The 7,645-nt window shown below is 39.9% G+C and overlaps 1 protein-coding gene across 2 annotated transcripts in view; it reads left to right on the forward strand.

Annotated features, from left to right (window-relative positions):
- Positions 1-4,773: 4,773 nt before the first annotated feature.
- flrt1a (fibronectin leucine rich transmembrane protein 1a) overlaps positions 4,774-7,645 on the forward strand; it is an 85,288-nt gene continuing 82,416 nt past the window's right edge. For both annotated transcript variants that reach the window (XR_002918648.2, XM_024266396.2), the window contains exon 1: positions 4,774-5,500. The gene's annotated coding sequence lies outside the window, so the exon portion shown is untranslated. The remainder of the gene's footprint in view (positions 5,501-7,645) is intronic.

A 7,645-nucleotide genomic window follows, 5' to 3' on the forward strand; every position in this document is an offset into this window, starting at 1 on the left:
AACACTGTCTGACTGTGTAATTACACTCCCACTCCTGCTGAGACGCCAAAGACGGGGAGGGAAGGCTCAGAGATGGAGCGACACTGAAAGCGCAGCATCACAGGGGTCACATGTTAGAGCCAGACCGCGACGTGAGCTGGACTTTAGGTCAGATTACAGAAAAAATAGAAGAGCAAAATGATGCAAACCAGCATGTTTAATTGAAGCTGGAGGCCAGACGATAATGTCAAAGTTCACATCTAAACTAGAGCCCTCCCTATTCTTTGGTTTAATTTAACATAACAGCATTTCTTATTCGAGGAGTTTATTACGCCAGCTGACAATTAAAACAAAAAGGAGTCTGAGATACAGGCCTGTCATCAAGCAGCACGCCACAGGATACATCATAGTAATAATTCCTATCATAGTTTATGGTTGATGATATGAATCATAGCCGATATTGATTCATTTTGAACGTTCCAATTCTCTGACCTGAAATAGATCCACAACATCTTTATAAAAAAATGTCACCAGTGTGACTCAGGTTGTGTCCGGATCCCCCCTAATCTATAATTATTAAAAAAGTTTGTAGTGCGGGTCTATATAGTGCCCTGGATTTTAAAGGTTATTTGGACACGATGTTCACTACTTTCCTCTTGTTTTTCTAAAAATCAGATATGATGTCACCAAACGAACATCTATTTATGATCCACTGTGTTCTGATGGTGAAAATGTTGATGGTTTATTCCAATATTACGTTTAAACACGCTTTTTTGTTTGAAATTGTTCGACCACAATGCATTGTGGTCTATATTTGCTAATCTAGTGATCATGGATGCACGCAAAGACTTCTGGGAAATTTTGAGTGCACTCGATTTTAGAATTAGTAGATTCGGACGGCACTAAAAATGGTGAACGCACATTATAGTTAGTAGGGGGAGAATTCAGACACAACCTTAAAAATAAACACCTGGTACTGAACAGAGCAGGTGAAGTTTTCCACATTACTTGTTTTTCTTTAAGATAATGAAGTGTAAAATAAATGTGTACAAACAAACAAACAAGAATTCATCAATCAGTCACTTTATTTATATAGCAGTTTTTATCATCTTTGCTGTTGAACACAAGATGCTGAACAAAATAGAAATTTATAAACATTGGTTAAAACATAAGAAGTCGTAAGAATAGGAATAAGAATAGGAATATTAAAACAGATGTAAAAATAGAAAATAAAGGAAATGCTGTGGCTTAAATTTGAGGAGTTAATGCATAGATTAAAACATTAGTTAAAACAATAAAAATTAAAAGATAATAAAACAATTAAAATGACATAATATAAAATGAATGGATGCCACACCATAACCATAAAAACCATAAAGTATAAATAAATAAGTATCTCTCTCTCTCTCTCTCTCTATATATATATATATCTATATATATATAATATAAATAAATAAGTCGATTAAATGATTTCAGTAAAAGCTAAGTTGAAAACATCTTAGTTTCATAAAGTTGTGTGTTTTTCCACATCAAAATAATTCAACATTATTAGAACATTCTACCACACTGTATGGTCACACGGTTCTGCGAAATTCCGACTGTTACCACACTAGACTGTAATAATGTCTTGATCATTTTTTACTATCATCACGTGTCCGCTGTGATTGTGCTTTAGTTATATTTAAGACAAAAAAAGCAACAAATTTGGCATGGATGTACTTTAGGATTCTATCTTTCAGAAAAGACTGCTAGCCATGAGAAAAATCCAAAATGGCGGCCATTTGTAAAGATGGCGGTCATGTGAACTGTACCGTATTTTTTGGAGTATAAGTCACAGTTTTTTCCATAGTTTATCCAGGGGTGCGACTTATACTCAGGGTTTGTTTTAGACATCAATTGGCTCGTGTATTTGTTATTTTCCCAGTAAACACCAGTTCTCCTTCAGCGGTTGTTTCCTCTAACAACCGCTAGAGGGCGCTCAATCTGAGTATTTGCTACTGACAGTGGCAGAAGAAGTGTTGTACAAAACAATGTTTTTCATATACAGATCAAAAGATTAGTATTCTTGAACTTATTTATTTATTTTTTTAGCCACGCTGGGCTTGGCAGATTTGTTCTGAAACGTCAGATTTTTGTCCCAAAAATATGACTCATACTCCAGAGCGACTTATTTTCTTCTTCTTGATAAGACATTTTTTTTGCTCTTCTGACTTATACTCCACAAAATACTGTAGTTGTATTGTGTTGACAAGATGAAGGTCCAGGTTATACGGACTGAAACTCAGCAAGAGACGCAAAGTTTCACCTCAAAGTTAGTAACAAACACTTTATTTATGTTTTTGTGGTCATTAAGCCATTCATTTATAAAATATAGCTTTGAAATGTTCTCTACAATTGAGTTTTTCAATGTATAACAAATTTAACTTGTTGACTTTTGACAATAGCATATTCAAGTTCCTTTTAAAATAAAACACATCCCGTGTTTAATCAGATCCTCCAACTGCAGCAAATTTACTTTAAGTAAAAATGTAAGAAACGTGACATTTTCTATCATTGACTTTTGTGCTCCTTCATTTTTCTTCTCTTACTTTTACCATCATTTCAATCAGCTAGGCCTGTCTAACATGTCAAAAATCTAAATTCATTAGTAGTATTAGTACATTAATAGTAATTTTTTAAAGTAAGGATTACTAAATTAGCATGTATTTAATTTAGATTACTTGAATTTATAAATTGATGGCTGAGGTGCACATAGATGATAAACTCCAGAATGCAGAGATTTTGTATCCAAAGCAAAACTTTGGTAAAAAGTTTGATCGTTTATGAGTTAAAAGCATATTTTATCTTATGCTGCACAACATCGGTTAATAACTGTCCAGAGCTGCACTGAGGTGATCCTGTTTGGCACGGAGCATCTTTTATTTTGAAATTAAGTTATTTGAGCTTCTGTCAAACGTGAAAAGGATTTTTTTGAGAGATGCTTGGTTCTTTTCATATTTTTTTTTTTGTTTGTGCCAAAAATAAACATGATTCATATTTAATATAAAAAAAGAGGTCATGAATGAAAATTCAAATTTCTTTAAGGTTAAATTAAGACTATGCAGCTCCTTCTAGGTTTTGATCAGTAGAAAATGAGCCCAAATGTTTCTTTTACTGTTGAAGGTTGCAGGACCTTTCTTGTAATGGTATAATATGTTCAGCTGTTATGAATTGGTGGTGGTGAAGGACCCAAACGCAGGAGACCATGCTTTGTGGCAGAAACTATTTAATTAACTGAAAAATGACAAAAATCAACCAGTTGTGACTAAAATTGTGACAAAGTAGAGCAGATGACCTGAAAAGTATGAACTGAAAACCAGAAACTTAAAGGGTCACCAAACAGGGAAGCAGGAGGCTGACTCCACCCACAGCTTAAATGTGAAAATCCAGTCAGAGGGGCGGGGCTTGGGGGCAGGACTGTTATCATTACTGCAGCTGCAGATCATGACGTCAGACTTCTGAAACTTACACGGTTTGACCAATCAAAAAATTCAACTGTAATACATCGTTTTAACCTGTAGGGGGCAGCACATAGACAGTGTAATTCTTGTTTCAATACAATTTTATTTTAATTGATCAAAAATTTGGCAATGACAAACAGACAGCACTTTTAAAGTCCCATTTATAGAGATCAACAGCCAAAATAAGTTGATTTAGCGTTTGGTTACACTAAATAGGATAAGGAGGGTAAATAACTGAACTGAAAACAGCTGTGAATCATGATTGCCCTGGAACGGGTGTGACTGGCAGGGAAACTCAGAACATGACCCAAAAAACTCTAAACAAAGCTTTACAGTACCCCTTCCAAAAGGGCAGATCCCAGATGCCCCAAAACTAAGGAGGAGGGGGCATGGAAGAACAAAACAAGAAAAGTCCTGAAAAGTCATTTTTTCAATCTTTTAGGCTAATTTTGAGTTTAGCTAATATTTCAGCTAGATACTACCTGTTTTGGCTAATTTAGGACTTTTTTCAGCTTGTTAGGCTAATTTGGAGATTAGCTAATATTTCAGCTACATGCTAGCTGTTTTAGCTAAATTACACATATTACCAGTTTTTTTTTTTGTTGTTGTTGCTAATTTGTCATTTAGTTAATATTTCAGCTACATGCTAGCTGTTTTAGCTACTTTCGATTTTTTTTTTCGTTTTTTAGAACAAAAGCTATTAGCTTAAGCATTTTCAAATTTAAGCATCTTCAGCTATAAGCACTATCATCAAATTCAGCTTACAGCATTCACACATTATCCCAGGTAATGCTATATATCTAGTATTTAAAATGTTTCGATATTATTTTTGTTTATGGAGATTAAAGAAATGAATTATTTAAAACTTGGCTATATGTGTCTTTCTGAAAAACCATGAATCTTTATGTTTAGGCTGTGATTGTCACACTTTCTCTGTTAGCCTACAAACCGACCTGGCTCCCCATCAGAGAAGAAACGGTTACCCTCATTAGAAAAAGTTTGGGGACCCCTGCATTAACATCACAGAGGAGCTTCCGTGTGACACTTTTTTCCAGAGTAGATGAGGTCAGGAGATGAGCTGCAGGCTGGTTCTGTCCAGGTAAAAGGCCTCTGCAGGCTTCACAGAGCTCTCCCTTTGGCAAACATGGGAATATGCCACCGTGACATTGATGCATGGAGGCAAAGAAAACTACAAGGACCTGCATTTTTCATTTCCAAGGTCCTCCTCCTGATGTGATGCGCTGCTGCTCTGCATTGTAATTACAGGAGCCACTGATTTCTGCTAACAGGCTGAATTTTCTGGGCGAATCTCAGGCTCGGTGGATGATTGAGGCTCCGACGGCTCATCCTGAGCGGATCCACAGGTTCTTGCTTGGGAAAAGGAGATTCTTGGGTCCACGTGGAATTGAAAAGTATTGGTTTTAGACGCGCAGACAGGAATGTAAGCAGCTGGTTTGAGACTCCCAAAGCTCGGGGCCCCACAGGAGCTGATTCCTCCCCAAGAGGCAAATCCCAGAGGACTGTCACTGATATGAGGAGAGAAGAAGCACTGATTGGACAGAAGCTGCCAGTCATAAATCTCTGATCAGAGAGGAGCTCATCAGGATCATCTGATCAGGGAAAAAGTGATGAGAGGGAGGGAGAAACCCTCTTCTAATTTCGAATTCGTCCTTTTTTTGTTCCATCCATCCAGCGCGTTCACTGCGCACAGGCGCATTTTTTCCAGGGATGCACGGGTGAGCGCGCACGGGTCAGTCCGGTAGACTAATTACCATAATAAGCAGCATAAGTTCGCCGAGGCGGCGAGTCGGGCACGTTTGTTAGTCCGCGTTAGCGCGCAGGCAGTGCCGCAGCGGCGGGGAGGGAGAGGAGGCGCAGACAGACGGAGGAGCTCCCGATCACAGCCGCGCGTCCTCCCGCAGAACCGAGCCTCTTCGTATGGGAATACAGCGGGGCGACATCACACCCGGCTCCGGAGGATACCCGCAACATCCGAGGCGGCGGAGGAGACGCAGCATCCGGTATGTGCGCGCTGATTGATGCGTTCCATCCATCCATCCTCCGAGGTGACAACAGAACAAAAAAAAGAGGGTTGTTTTTTATTGGTGTCGCAACAAATGCGCTATTTGATGTTCATGTCATCGTCCTCTCATTTGTGGAAACAATTGGGTCTGTCTGTGTCTGTCTGCGTGTCTGTCTGTGGCACAATCGTCTCTCTCCAAACGCGCTCGGCTGGCTGACTGACTGGCTGAGGATGAGCTTTGGCTCCATAGCTGCTTCACAGATGGAAGCGGAGGCCAAATCCAAACAAAAGGTGCAACGATCACATGCAGAAAGACCCCAAGCTCCATCCTGAATGCGCATTCTCTGTCACAATATTTCCCATTTGCCCCCAAATACCCAACATCTCGGTGTCATTGTGGTGAAATACAGCCTCAGTTTCACCCTGAGGGGTGGGGGGTGGGGGGCTACACTGTAAAGTTGTTCTGAAAGCCCCATCCTGCTAAATTTCCATTTACTTATCCGATAAAGACTTGTGGACAGAATTACTGCTGGCGTTAGAGCTGCTGCAGCACCCCCACCATTTATGCCCATTAAATTGTCATTAAGGTGGTAAAACAGCTGAAATCTGCTCAACATGCACACAGAAAAGGGAAGCTGCTGACAGAGCAGTCACCAACCTGCAGAGAAAACACAAATATCCATGCAAACAGAGGGAAACAGATTATTTTGACGTGTGCAGCTCAGTCGACAGCATGCATGTATCCGTTTATGACGAGTGTGGAAGGATTTTCAGCTCCTGCAGGAATTTCTGCCTCAAGTGTGCAACCAGGTGATGAGGCTGGACCTGTCCTCACAGACAGACAGATGGCATCTCAAAAGGCGTTGATCTCGTGAGGATCCTTGCATCGGCTGCCCTCTGACTCGTTGGCAGCGGGGCCTGCGTCTGGCACTGACTGTGGCAGCGGTGTGTTAAATGAAAGCTCCGGCTTATGACTTCCCCTCACCTTAAAAAAAAAAACTGTGTTGCTGTGATGTGGCTCAGACTTGCAGAACTCATTAGCATTTCTTCATCATACATCAATAGATGAAAGCAATTGAGATTTGCAATTTCATGAGCAGCTTGGGCACAATGTAGCCTCTTCCAAAGCTATTAGATGTGCAGAAATTGCTATTGAATGGGTGAAGCTCTTATTTATCTGTGGATGGAAGAGGCGGAATATATTGTGTTGCAAAGTCTTTGTAGAGTGTTGGCTGTTTATTTTGAATTAACCCTGAAAATCTAGCTCAGTTTTAAAATTCTAATATAGCAGGACATTTTGGTCCAAAAATTGGACGTTTCTGTCAATGATGCTGCTACTGTTTCTATGGCTGCGGGGTTGAGCTGCCATCCTAGTTTTATGTTGTTTTTTTATATAACATTGAAGAAAAAGCGTTTAAAAACAGCATTTAGCGGCAGATGATTGCCGTCTTTTAGCGAGCAGCAATGCAATATGCAGGATAACGTGTACTGAGCCTTTCTTAATTGCATTTGGCCTTCAGGCTTGCTCTCCGTAATGACCGACTCTCTGTAAGACTTGGCAACCTGCAGCAGATCGGTTGCTTGTGTTGTTGCAGGCAGCGATAAGCCCGTCTTAAATCATAAATGCTTGTTTCAGCCATGTGGATGTGAGGCCACAGCGAAGACTGACGTTTGATTATTCATGTTAGTCTACTGCTGATGTTTTTAACGTGTTTTTGTGGGATTTTTCTAATGATGGAGGACATTTATAAAGCAAATTCAGCTCAAAGTTGCCAATTTTTTATTTAAATTGTGAATCAGGAGCAGATGAAAAGATTTCGTTTAAAATTGAGAGTATTTGTGACATAGAAAATACATGGGGGAGACCGTAAGCTCCATGCTCCAAACTCTCATACTGAGGGGAAGAGGGGCGGAGCTGCCTGTCGCCAGTGGTCCCGCCCACAACTCAAAGGTGAACTTCTAATGTCCTAGAAAACAACAGATTTTTTGATTTAGGCTAACAGTTTCTGCTTTTACAAAAGATTAAAAGAAGATTGACTCTAAAGCTAGATACTGAAGTAGCGGCTCCACAATCAACCGTCATTTGTGTTGATTGGTTTTTCCATCGTATTATCATGTGTTGCTGCAGGCCCCCCCCCCCCCC

This window comes from Oryzias melastigma, linkage group LG14 (assembly GCF_002922805.2).
Source record: "Oryzias melastigma strain HK-1 linkage group LG14, ASM292280v2, whole genome shotgun sequence".
Lineage (NCBI taxonomy): Eukaryota > Metazoa > Chordata > Actinopteri > Beloniformes > Adrianichthyidae > Oryzias > Oryzias melastigma.